General features: G+C 33.4%; 1 pseudogene; it reads left to right on the forward strand.

Moving 5' to 3' along the window:
• LOC141338215 (NLR family CARD domain-containing protein 3-like) overlaps positions 1–7,842 on the forward strand; it is a 71,580-nt pseudogene extending 63,738 nt beyond the window's left edge.
• The last annotated feature ends 6,772 nt before the right edge of the window (positions 7,843–14,614 follow it).

The following is a 14,614-nucleotide window of genomic DNA, read 5'->3' on the forward strand; positions in this document are numbered from 1 at the left end:
CAATATTTTGATGAAGCCTTTAGTGTTTGTCTTTAATATCACAGCTACAGTGACTGCTAGAATCTAGAAGTGCTTCTTTCATTACTGCACACCAGTATTAGAGTACAATCGGGCCAAAGACACGTGTCTCCTCAGAGTTATCAGACAAATGAATATTGAATGCAACTTCCAAAGGGAAAATATAGAAATATATGAGGTGGAAAGAACAGCTTTTTATGTCACACTCGAGGTAAAAGACTCACCAGTATGGGGCAATAGTTCTGCAATATTGATATAAATATTTCAACTAAAGTAATATGTTTTACATTATATCTAAGTTAATTATTGTCTTAAACAACCCCTTCAGCAATGATTGTACCATATTCTGCTTTGATCAAATAATTCACTTTTATTAACTGAGTAAACTGTAAAATGGATTTATTAACTCCTTCAGCTCTGCGGCATATTTTGTATTTTTTACTGATTTTGTCATCCCTGAATTCAAAAGAGCACCGACTCACATACATTGGAGTAAATTGATAGAAATGGTCTCATTTCAAAGTAATTTTTTAACATATTCTTTAAACACATGGGTGCAATAATTACTATTTTTTAATTGCATTTTTTCATAATATTTTGATAAACACAAATAAAAGATCAAATTTTATTATTATTTAACTGAGATTAAATTATTATTATTATAATAATAATAATAATTATTATTATTTTTATTATTTTTATTTAACTGAGATTTAATTGAAGGGAGGCAGTTTGTCCTCTAGGGGTCTCCATTCTGCAAGATAAGGCATCCCTGAATTAAAAAGTGTCCTATTCCCACATTCATTGGGCTAAATGGTTTAAAATGGTCTCATTTTACACAAAACACCTTAAATTTTAACACATGGGTGGAATAATTCATAGTTATTATAGTATTTGTTGATAAACCATAGTGTCCTAACTCTGATCAAGATTGCGGTGAGCGCTAGGGGCCGGTGTCCAGTTCATGAGCAGTGCGTCCTCCTCCCTCGTGTTTGGAAAGACATAAATCGAGATCGGATTGGTCTAGGAGTTTGATCTGTGTGTCTTTGGACAGATCTGATTGGGAGCTTTTCAGACATATGACACAATACGTGATGACGTAATCACCAGTCAACATAAACGTGTTAAGGCAAGCTTCATTTGATAAATGACTCATCTATGTTTGGTCAGTTTGAGCGATATGAATATGAATATAAATATTACTTCGTCATCTTCACGAAGGGGGCATTTGTTTATGGAGGTAAATTCAAACCTTTTATGTTATGTTATGTTATGTTATGTTATGTTATGTTATGTTATGTTATGTAAAATAAATGGAAAAGTGATGGGAAGGACAAGAAAGTTGAGTTTATAAGCTTTCAAATTGCATATATGTCTAGTTCACTTCTTCACAATTTATTAATTCTGTTCAATAACTCTGATGAGGGGGGATGCAGAGCTGAAGAGGTTAAAAAACAAACGAACAAACAAAAAAACAGGAATTATTTCATCTAAAGAAAAATAAAAAGATTGTGATAGATTCTTACACTGCTTGAAGATCCTATAACTTAAAATGGCTTTATATTATCTTAATTAAAAGATTGTTTATATCTTGTGAGTGATGATATATTACTAAATATGATGTTGCATTAAAATATGGTGATTATTTATTTTTTTAACACCAAATACCATCTTTTTTTAAATGCTCCAGTTAAAGCTGAAAACATCAACAAGACCTTTGTTTCAAAATATAAGCCTGTAATTTTAATGATTCTCATTTGCTACATAAGTCTTTAATAATTTTAAATGTGTCTGTGCATCTTTAGCCCCATTGTAAACTACCACACGAGTCCAAATATAATATGATATAACATAATCCAAAATAAAACATATAGATAAATAATTACAAAAATACAAATTGACAAATATTTATCAATTTCATGAATAACAGATCTACAAATACTCAGTGGCACCAAGACTTGAATATTTTAATCTGTTTGAAGAGTACTTATTTAAGAGGAAACAGCATTCATAAATGCTACTTTAATAGAGTGATGTCTATTTTCCAAATTTTCCTGCCCTCTCAACCACCTCACAATCTCAAAAACACCAGAGTAATATGTTATACTATAATGTTACTATTCATATTTTAATATTATTGTCTGATATAGTACTACACATGGTTTGATGAACGAAAATGATGAACTAGTATCAGGAATCATGTGGTAAAGTGGATTTCAATTAGTTTCTTAGCTTGTGCTTGTTCTGGCAAGTTGAAATCTCCATAGTGCCAATCCTGGTGTTTAGAAAAAGTAGTGCTCATACAAACACACAAACAAACACACTCTCACCCTAAAGATTAAACACAATCTCAGAGATCATTCATGTTCTTCACTCTCTACAGGCTGATTAACTGCAGTATTGGAGAGGAAGGCTGTGCTGCTCTGATTTCAGCTCTGAGATCAAACCCCTCACACCTGAGAGAACTGAGTCTGAGCCATAATAAACCAGGAGACTCAGGAGTGAAGCTGTTGTCTGCTCTACTGGAGGATCCACACTGTAAACTGGAGACACTATGGTGAGTCTCATCACATATCAGCAACTACAAGGTTTGGAGTAAAAAGTAAAAGTTAAAAAAAAAAAAATAACAGTTTTCTGTTGAAGTGGTTTTGTTCGCTGCCCTCTCGCCCTCAGTTCAAACCATTTTAAAATACATGTAAAATATTAATAAATAATCATTTAATTGGCTTCTTATTAATTGCAATACTTTTCTGGAGCCTTTTTTCAACACCAGCACTTTAGTGTTTGTCTTTAATATCACAGCGACAGTTACCTCGTATTGTTACATAGACAAACTACATTTTGGGGCGTTGAATTCTTTCTTGAAAAACAATTTTTGAAAACCTATTTCTTAATATTGAACGAATAAAACAGGAAAAACACAAAACTTGTAAATAAAATAAAAATGTTATATATATAATTTAATAACAATAGTCTACATATGAATGGGTGTTCATCAACTGATTGCATGTCGTCAGAGTTTACAGTGTTGACAGCTTCATAAAAAATAGTCTAATGGAAGCACTGTAGTTTTGCTGTATATAGCTACTAAAAATATAAAAGTAAAGCACACAAATAACATTTTAATTTACTTGCATTTTTGACCAAAGATAGTAATTGATTTCATGAATACAGGAGCCTGATTTTTGTTTGAATTGTCAGAATCTATAGTACATAACAAATAAAATAATATAAAAACAAATCACAAACATTTGCAGTCAAGACTGTGAAAAAACAAGTGCTGAATGTAAAACAGATTTGTCCAGGTTCACATTTAATGGTTCACATCGATATTTTATAACTTGAGCCAAAGATAAATAAATGACTTGCACTAAACAATATTTCTATGAAAACTATTTTATAAAATCTGGCACGAAAGTATATTTTTCTTGTTGAAGAAAGTCAATGAATTTAAATTTTAGTTTTGATCTAAACAAAAAGATATAGATTTAATCAAAGCAAGAATTCCCATTTAAGAAATAATATTACAAATGATTTATAATTACTACAACTGACTTCCAGTCACAGCCTCAGATGAAATCAACTGAAATAAAAGCAGAGGAGGATTAAACAGCTCCACACACAGCATTACCAGCTTCACACATTACTAACCAGGGCTGCGTTTCCCAAAACCAACTTTGGTCACAAGTTCAGTCGTTACCAACAGAGTTCAACAGAAGTTGTGACCATAGTTGGCTAATGATGCTTTTGGGAAACGCACCCCAGTTTGACTTTATTTGTCACACAGAAGTTCACACTGAGAATTAACAGAGGTTTATTTTCATAGTTTTAGTGAATTTCATTTGAAGGTTACCATTTTTTGAATAGTGTTTGCTTTAGTTGGTCACTAGGTCATTGTCTTTATAACATTGTTTTTTAAAGCACATTATCATAACAAAGAAAAATTCAGATATACAGATCTTTGAACATCACGAAACAAGCTACTAAAAAATCACAACACAAATAGCAAAAACTAAAGCAAATAGTTAGTATAAAAGAAAATACTAAGACAATTCATTTATTCATATTGCAGTGCATTTTGGGAGGCATGGATGACTTTTGATTGGTGCTCCCAGAATGCACTGCAGCATAAAGCATTTTGCTTATTTTGTTTACTGTCACCATTATTGAGGTTCATTTGCTGATTCTTAATGAATGTGTGTGAACAGGTCATATGTGCAAAGTGTTTTGGGAAGCATCATATTACCAGATTAAAACATAACTTTAACAACAATATAAAATTAATTTAACAATCACACATTTAGACTCTGGATGAGATCAGTGTATCAGGCCATTACACGACAATTATGTCATTGTTAATAACCAGCCAACACCACCTGATCATGTTTTCTTTTGGCTTTTTTGAGGCCAACTAAAGGAAACACTGACCACATTAATGGTGACTTTAAACAAACCATTCAACATCTAAACCTCTGTTCTCAATAATAACTTTTTTGTTAGACATATGACAGAAATGAAGTCAAAGCGGTTAGTAATGCGTGAAGCTGCTGCTGCTGTTTGTGGAGTTGTTTAATCCTCCTCTGCTGAGATCTTCAGAGATTTAATGTTTTATTTCAGTTGATTTCATCTGAGGCTGTGACTGGAAGTCAGTTATAGTAATTATAAATAATTTTTTATATTTCTTAAATGAGAATTTTTGTTTTGATTAAATTTATATCTTCAGATCAAAACTAGAATTTAATTGACTTTCTTCAACAAGAAAACTATACTCTGTGCCAGGTTTATAGAACAGTTTTTATAGAAATATTGTTATTTTAAGTTTTTTATTTTTATTTTTTATTTTTCAAGATATAGATGTGAACCATTACCCTACATTTTTTTTTAATTGGATGAATGAAAAATTTTGAAATAAACTGTGCAACAAGTAGCAGCCTATATGCAGAATTTAGTTTCATTTTTGTGATGCGCTCACAGTGGCATCCTGTTTGTTTCCGTCATTAAAAAAAAGTGTTGTTTTTATTGTGAATATAGCCTACACAAATATAATAAATATTTAGAATAGTTTTGAAAAATGTCTTACTCTTAAAACCACAGAAGGAGTAGCCTATTGTTGAGTAAAGTTGTTTCCACATTTATAAGGGAGGAATAAATCAAGTGATGGTGTCGGCGCCTCTGGCAGTTAAGCATTAGGCTACTAACTGGACAACGCAGTCTGTTCATTGACAATAAAATACAGCCAATACAGGTAAATAATTACTAAAATACAAATTGACAAATCTTTTTCCTGTTCATGAATAACAGATTTGCAAGTACTCAGTGGCACCAAGACTTGAATATTTTAATCAGTTTGAAGAGTATTTATATAAGAGAGAACATCATTCATAAATACTACTTTCTCTAATTCAGTGTGAGAAAAAAAATACAGTGATGTTCATTTTCTAAATTTCCCTGCCCTCTAAACCACTTCACAATCCTAAAAACAGCAGAGTAATATGTCAAATTAAATAGTTAAAAATGTAAGGGTCAAGAGATCAACTAATGCAAACATTGACCACTTTAAAGGTTGCTTACAAAATGTGATTTTCTCCTTTGGTGATTCTGCTTGTTAACATCAGGTGTCTTCAATAATGATCAATCATCACTTAATTAATCACTAATTATCTCATTAACTTTAATGTCATAAACTCTGCTTCAGTGTTAATTTACACTCTTGAGAGTAAACTCAAATAAACTCCCGGGAGAGATAAATTAACTCTGGCCTCAGTCGCACTTGAGTTGCATTTTTATAGTCTTCAGACTTGACTTGACGATTACTTTTGACCCGACTCCAGGAGAAGGACTTGTGAATATGTTAAAAGCAACTCGAGTCTTTTATCCTTAAATACTGATATTCACAGTAGGGTGTTCAATTGCGTTGAGGTACAATTCATATTTCTTTATTAAATAACTTACAAAATAATTAGAAATCTTTCTGTGAGGAGTTATTTTACAAACAGCACGAGTGAATCTCCGCAAGCTCTCTGTCTTTAAATGACCACATCGCGTCTGCACTATAAGCGAGCTGCACACTGCACGGTTGAAACAGGAATTGACACAGTTTACATCGTCACTAAAGTTTATAATTTGCATTTATTTTCAAGTTTGGCCAGTATTTAAACCATTCAGCACTTCTGCGCTCTCCAGAGACGGTGTGCTCATGCTCACTCAATAATTGCCCTATTGTAAAAACTAAAGTACACAGCATGATCAAACATTTAACAACATATTGAAAAAAAGCCCCCCTCAACCGCTTAAATAATAAAAAAAAAATCCTCCCTCCCACAAGAGTCACGTAAAAGGGAAATTCACCCCAATTTCAAAAATTGTGTATAGTCTAAAATGAAGCCACTGTTTGTTTGTTTTTCACAAAAATAACATTTATTGACTTTAAAATGTGAAAATACATTTAAAAATATCCTACAATACATTTCAATTTTGTATTTTTCAGTCTGTAAACATTTTTTATTTTGCATAAACCTAAAATTGTATGGATTTTAACTATAAAATCTTCAGTTCCAGTACAGGGTATATGTCAAACATTACATGACAAACCAGTTTTCATGACTGCTGCTTGTCAGAGAAAGTGTTAACAGCATTATAAAATAACAGTGATATCTATTGATTTTGTTTTGAGTTAAAAGCTAACTTATAAAAGTGTTTTCAATATCATTTTTAATATCCGTGAGAATAAAAATAATGAACATTTATACAGTGGTGGCCAAAATGATTCGAACACTAGTATTTTCACCAGCTGAAATCTCACAGAAATCTCACTGGATTATTTCAATTAATGGCAAAATGAAAGTGTTTTATCGAGTCATGCGACCACGGTAGTATCGAAAAAAATTGTTATTGCGGTATGACGGTATTTATCTACAGTATGGATTTGTTCATTTTACAGTAATAATGCTGTGAAAACTACAGAATTTAGTTACAGTGTACATGTAAAAATGTTTGTTTTTTTGTCTGGACCTCTGCTTGGAAGAAAATATAGAGGCTTGTGTCAAATATTTCCTTATGTGTCATGGTCGATAGGACTGTAATTGTAAAACTGTAAAACATATACTGTAATTAACAGGCTGGATGTACATTAACCTTACAACTCAACACCTCTTAAAAAAAGCAAGATCAAAATTAAAAGAAGCAGATCACAGATCATACATTTTGTCTATAAATTTTTTCTAACAGCTTCATAAATAGGAAGATTTCAATGAGGATTTTGAATGGATTTTTTTTAACAGGCCATTAAATGACTTGAGACTCGATTCTGACTCGTGACCAAAGACTTAAGATACGACTCAGACTTCAGGTTAAAGACTTGTGAACATCTCTGCTATAATGTTACTCTTAATATTTTAATATTATTGTCTATATAGTACTATATGGTTTGAATAACAAAAATGATGAACTAGTATCAGGAATCATGTGATAAAGTGCATTTCAATTAGTTTCTTAGCTTGTGCTTGTTCTGTCAAGTTGAAATCTCCATAGTGCCAGTCCTGGTGTATAGGAAAAGTAGTGCTCATACAAACACACAAACAAACACACTCTCACCCTAAAGATTAAACACAATCTCAGAGATCATTCATGTTCTTCACTCTCTGCAGGCTGAGTTACTGCAGTATTGGAGAGGAAGGCTGTGCTGCTCTGATTTCAGCTCTGAGATCAAACCCCTCACACCTGAGACAACTGTATCTGAGCGATAATAAACCAGGAGACTCAGGAGTGAAGCTGTTGTCTGCTCTACTGGAGGATCCACACTGTAAACTGGAGACACTATGGTGAGTGTTATTATATTATTGAACACAAAAACTGTGGGAAAATACTGCCAAAAAAAGAAAATTCTGTTGTCACTTTACTTATCTTTAAGTCATTTCAAAACAGTACGACTTCTTCTTCTTTATTTTCTTCTGTGGAAAATAAAAATAGATATTTATTTTGAGACATGTTTACCAGAATAACAAATAATAGCCCGTACTGGGCAGAGCCTATAGACAGGGCTTACTTCTGTAGGCATAAATTTGACAACCTGCGTGAGAAATACAATTTATTATTTTCTTATGGCCTAAATATTAATTTATTCACTCACAGCTACCCCCATCTTTGGCACATGGCCTGTTTTATTGAGCTGACATATCAAAGTATGTGACCATGGAGAACTCTATAAATCATATAGTTAAAACTTTTGTGAGCACATATTGTTGTTACAAAATGTAGTTACATATTTCTTGTTACATGTGTACTTCCAGAAGTGAAAAAGGTGTTGTTACCAATGTCCTGTTACACATTTGTACTTACAAATGCTATTCAGTGAGTTGTTACATGTGTGTAATTATACCAGTATTAGAGCTGTAGATACAATGTACCAATGTGTACATACACTGTAGTTACATGCTACGTACACATCTAGTTACCATGTAAGTTCACAGGTATTAGGGACACTTAATATAAAGTGGGACCAAATAAGTAACATTTAAAATAAAAAATTTAACTTTTTGATTTTAAATAATTCATTTACTCTATTACTCTTAATTTAGACAAATTATTTATTTAATCCACTTGAAATAATTAGTTAGTATTGCCATAACTTTAATAAGGAAAGAGAGGTATTCGTTTCCAACGTTTATTAACAGCTGCCATGTACATACAATTGGGTGCACTAAGTTTCTGTTAGCAATTTTAATGTTAATGTTGTAGACATTTTAACATTAAAAATTACATAATCGTTACAAATGACGTAAACGGGAGGAAGGCTTTGGGCGCAGTGTGTCAAATCCCACAAAAAGTCTTTGGAAAACCTCAAATGTTTTGCAGAGTTGTGGTGGAAACTGCAGGTTCGGAGCAAATGTCATTCCCGGAAGCAGGCAACATGCCCTGGCCAAATTTCCAAGATCAGTAAGCACTGGGTTTCCCTCAATGATGATGCCCACTGGTTCACGACAGACATATATCTGCACATGTTCAAATCCTCATGGACGCTGCTCTCCGTTTGTCCCTGTATGAGAATAAACAGAACAATAAGTTGCAACAGAGAACAATCTTCAAAAGGTGTGGTTTAGTAAAAGTTCTGAAAATGCCACTCTTACAGTTTATCATCAGATGATTATGACTCCTGCATTAATGTAAAACAAGGATTTTACTTTTGTGAAACTGCAGTAAAAAAAACGAAAAAAAAAAAAAAAAACGTATTTTTTAAATCAAGTCCACAAGCAACTGAAAGACAAAAATGGGACCCTGGTTCCTACACATACATTTGGGTGTTTGTAGGTGTGTTTTTGAACTTTTGACAGAGCCAGACTAGCCATTGCCAACCAATTACAGTATTTGTCTAAGACAAGCTAACCAATCCCCAACTCCAGCGCCGTACTATAACTCAGACAGACATAAGATTGATATCTGAGGAATAAGTGCTTTTCCCAAAAGAGTCAAACTATGCTTTTTAAACAATACTTACATAGTAGTCAGAGATGATTCTTGCCCACTGTTTCCCATGTATTGAATGAGGCATCTCAGAGTCACGTGTCTCTTCTTCACGAGGTACTTGGATCCTGTAGTTGGTAGTGAATAAAGGAAAACTGAATATTGCAGACAATATAACTACAAACATACAATGTCATTATCAGTGTGGTTCTGTGATCTGTACTATACAGAACCACACTGTATTCTTTACTATACATCAGTGGTTCTCAATCCTGGTCCTGGGGGACCCCTGCTCTGCACATTATGCACGTCTCCCTTATTTAACACACCTGACTGAGATCATCACCTCTTCAGTTCAGTTCATGGGTCTCTCTCCTAATGAGCTGATGATCTCAGTCAGGTTTGTTATATAAGAGAGACATGTAAAATATGCAGAGCAGGGGGCCCCCAGGACCAGGACTGAGAACCAGTGCTATACTATACTGTAGTAAACTATACAATCTATATGAGTACAAGGCAAGGCATGGCTGTGTCCAAAGGTCCCATGATGCAGTCTATAATGTTTTAGATTATCATTCTTTCCTGGTACAACAGCGCTGTATAATTTACAAGGCCATCCCATCTGTCATTAAAAATAGAAAGGGATGCAAATTTAGTTTTTTTCCCCTTTTTTCCAACTCTCAATAACTGACTTTTGGGTACCTTAATTCCTCTAAATGGACAAACCTTTGAAACATTTACCTCAATTGCACCTTCTATAGAGCTTACCTACTCCATGAACTGCTCCTTCCAGTAGATCTGATGGTCTCCTAAAAAAGCAACATAAATGAAAGAAGAGTTTAGGAAAATATAAGGATCAAGTTATTGCAATGCAAAATACATATTTAATCTTTTTAATTGAACAAATGGTTTAAGACAATGTAAAATATTTCAAACAAATATATAAAAAGATGAAGTTTAAGAATTTGTGTGATGCATTGCAGAAAGAGGTGCCAAAAAATGTCCCCATCTTTTTCAATCATGCAGGGGACAACTGTGACAACAAACCTAGCAGCTAACGTAACTTTTAACTGACACAACGAGGATGAGAGACCATGTTACTGTTTTGCTAGCTAATTCGGAAAGAGGCAGAACATTTAACACAAATGATTTGAGACATAATACCGATGCTAACATTATTAGACTCCATAAATAAACAAAATGACGATGCTTTTTTAAGTAACCAAACTAAGTAGAAACATAATTTGGCAATGCATCTCATATATACCGATACTACGTTAACGTTAGCAATAGTTGTTAAGATTAATGTTAATTTCAAGACCTTCGGTAAGCCCGCATGGCGCCTGCAAAACTGACAAACTTACCTTTCCTATCTGCAACCTGCCGACGCTTTTACATGTTAGTGCAATAAATGCATGCTCATTCGGCTACAACCTAACTTTATGCAATGTAAATAGTTACTTACATGCGTTGCACGTTGTATAAAGCTCTCAAAAACTCCACAGAAATCCGAAACTGGTCCGGTTCAGGTGACAACGAGCAACGATGTTGGTGTTCTGCATGTGGGCCGGTCGTGACGTTATACTTTAGATAATAACACTTAAATAGAGTTTTGTAGAAGCATTTTATTGTGAAGGTCAGTAAAAAACAATTTTTTGATAGGGAATAAGTTACAAAAACAATCACACTTTTTACTTTTGTAAAACTTAAATGAATTCAAAAAGAAATCAATTTATTGGGAGAAATATACTTTTTAAAATAAATTCCTATGGACAACACCCTTGAATGCTTTTTACAGTGCAGGTCCTTTCCAAAAAATTAGCATATTGTGATAAAGTTCATTATTTTCTGTAATGTACTAATGAACATTACACTTTCATATATTTTAGATTCATTACACACATTTGAAAGTAGTTCAAGCCTTTTATTGTTTTAATATTGATGATTTTGGCATACAGCTCATGAAAACCCCAAATTCCTATCTCAAAAAATTAGCATATTTCATCCGACCAATAAAATAAAATTTTATGTTTTATCAAGGGCAGGGTCAATGCAGCTAGCTATCAGGAGATTTTGGAGCACTTCATGCTTCCATCTGCTGAAAAGCTTTATGGAGATGAAGATTTCATTTTTCAGCTCGACCTGGCACCTGCTCACAGTGACAAAACCACTGGTAAATGGTTTACTGACCATGGTATTACTGTGCTCAACTCTCCTGACCTGAACCCCATGGAGAATCTGTGGGATATTGTGAAGAGAAAGTTGAGAGACACAAGACCCAACACTCTGGATGAGCTTAAGGCCGCTATCGAAGCATCCTGGGCCTCCATAACACCTCAGCAGTGCCACAGGCTGATTGTATGCTAATTGAAATATGCTAATTTTTTTAGATTTGGGGTTTTCATGAGCTGTATGCCAAAATCATCAATATTAAAACAATAAAAGGCTAGAACTACTTCAGTTATGTTGTAATGAATCTAAAATATATTAAAGTCTAATGTTTATCAGTACATTACAGAAAATAATGAACTTTATCACAATATGTTAATTTTTTTAAAAGGACCTGTATTATATTAATATGCTCTTGTCTCAAATAATGCCTTTTACCTTTTCTGTTTTGTCTGTTTTCCAAATTGTTGTTATATAATCAACAAAGAAACCACATTTTACTTGTTTGTAATTTCAGACCGCTGACTCGTCAATATAATATGCGCAACATAGCGCCAGCTAGAGTTTCTGTTCTCAATCTCTGGTATATTTAAGCTATTTTCTCAATTTACTCAGTCATTTCCCTCGAATCACTACTTCATGGTAAATTATGACAGCATTTGACAGCATTTATATCCAAATGCACATTTTCCCAAGATTAAATTAAACGATTCTGTGACCGGATGATGCATAAACTCAATACAACAAACATAATCCAGATCCAAAAGGAATAAAGCCATTAATCTGAGTATTGTCTTGTTTAGTATTATATTATTTTATTATGTATATCCCTGGGCACATTATGCAACGTACATTTACACCGTAAAATGAATAATGCACAGCAAGTAGAAAATACAATATTACTTTAATAATTATAACAACATTAACAATCGAGAAAAAACTGATGTTAAGAGTCATAATGCACAGCCAGCACCAAATAGACAGAACGGCAAAACTCAAAACTGTACTGTATAATAAGTGCTATTATTCATAATTAAATAAACATAGTCTTTGTGATGACCAGAAGCTGACACAAAGTTTTTGAAAAAATGTTTGCTATTTTTAGAGTAAAACACCAGTATAAAGCATAGTATCATAGTATCTATTTTGTAAAAATAGACTTAGATTCCCGAACTTACGCTGCTGTCAGCGGAAAAACTTTTACCCTGCGAGTGCCAATCCGGATGCCAGAAACACGGAAGTCTGAAAAAGGCTAATTACTTATGTTTAATGCTGATTGGCCTTCTTCTTCTTAAAGTTTATTTGGCGGTTTACAAATCAACTGCTAAGTGTTTTACCGCCACCTGCTGGACTGGAGTGTGGAACAAAAGTGTGCCTTTTTCCGTCCTTCGAATGAGACGTTAAACCGAGGTCCTGACTTCTCTGTGGTCATTAAAAATCCCATGGCACTTCTTGTAAAGAGTAGGGGTGTAACCCTGGTGTCCTGGCCAAATTCCCTCCACTGGCCAATCATGGCCTCCTAATAATCCCCATTTATTCATTGAATTGGCTCCATAACTCTCTCCTCTCCACCTGTTGTACTGTGGCTGCCGACGCATCATTCAAAAATAACAATTTCACCATCAAATTATTTAAGTAAGTTTCGTGTTTCACAATCACATGCTATAAGGCTAACCAACATGGGGCAAATGCACATAAATACTTTAGCTAATGTTTCTTTTATTATTATTATTTAATACTTTAATACTTGTTCAAAACTATCACTTTAGCGAAGTTATACTATTTTCTGCTTATTTTGTTAAATAAAATAATCAATAAATAAATATAGGCTACTGTCATTAAAATATGTTAAATAAAACATTTAAAACAGAGACAAAATCATTTTAAAAAGTGAAGATTCTGAAAGCATTGAAGTAGATCTCATAATAATTTAATCTGGATTTACAGTAGTAACAACAAATGATATGTTTTATATGTTCAATATGTTTTTAAATCTGATTGTTTGATTATAAACATGGTGATGATCTCTAAGGTACACATCCAACATAATATGTGACCCTGGACCACAAAACCAGTCTTAAGTCACTGGGGTATATTTGTGAATAATAAATGTATATTTAATAATATTTGTATAAATGGGAATCATTAAGACGACCTTAGTCTCAAAATAAATTCAATAATTTTAGCGATTCTCATTTGCTTCTTAAATCTACAACATAAAAACAAAACAAAAAAAAAAGAGTTTTCACAGAATCAACTTCACAAAAACACATCACTGCTGGGAGTTATTGGCCAAACTTAAAATTATTAAAACTAGAGATATTTATTAACTAGATTTCTTTTTTATGTAAACTACCAAAGTGCAGCATGTTATATTCACGTGTGGGGAACACAGCCACATCACAGCAAGCTGCCCATATCATAAATCAAAGCACATGACAGACAGTTTTCAGAGAACACCTATTGTTTATACCTAATATAGTATCAACAAGTTGAGCATCACAATCAGGAATCATGTGGTAGAGTGCATTTAAATTGATGTTTTAGCTGCTGACAAGTCAAAATCTCTCTAGCGCTGATCCTGGTGTATAGAAAAAGTAGTGCTCATACAAACACACTCTCACCCTAAAGATTAAACACAATCTCAGAGATCATTCATGTTCTTCACTCTCTACAGGCTGATGAACTGCAGTATTGGAGAGGAAGGCTGTGCTGCTCTGATTTCAGCTCTGAGATCAAACTCCTCACACCTGAGACAACTGTATCTGAACGGTAATACACCAGAAGAGACAGGAAAGAAGCTGCGCTCTGCTCTACTAAAGGACCCACACTGTAAACTAAAGAAACTATAGTAAGTTATTGAGTCAATTCTTTCATTAATTATCTTCTATTAAAGCAGATCTTAGTGTATTTAATCTTTCTCTTTATTGTACAGTATTTGACAGTGGAAACTCTACAAGCTCCGAAC

The sequence above is a fragment of the Garra rufa genome, chromosome 7 (genome assembly GCF_049309525.1).
Source record: "Garra rufa chromosome 7, GarRuf1.0, whole genome shotgun sequence".
Lineage (NCBI taxonomy): Eukaryota > Metazoa > Chordata > Actinopteri > Cypriniformes > Cyprinidae > Garra > Garra rufa.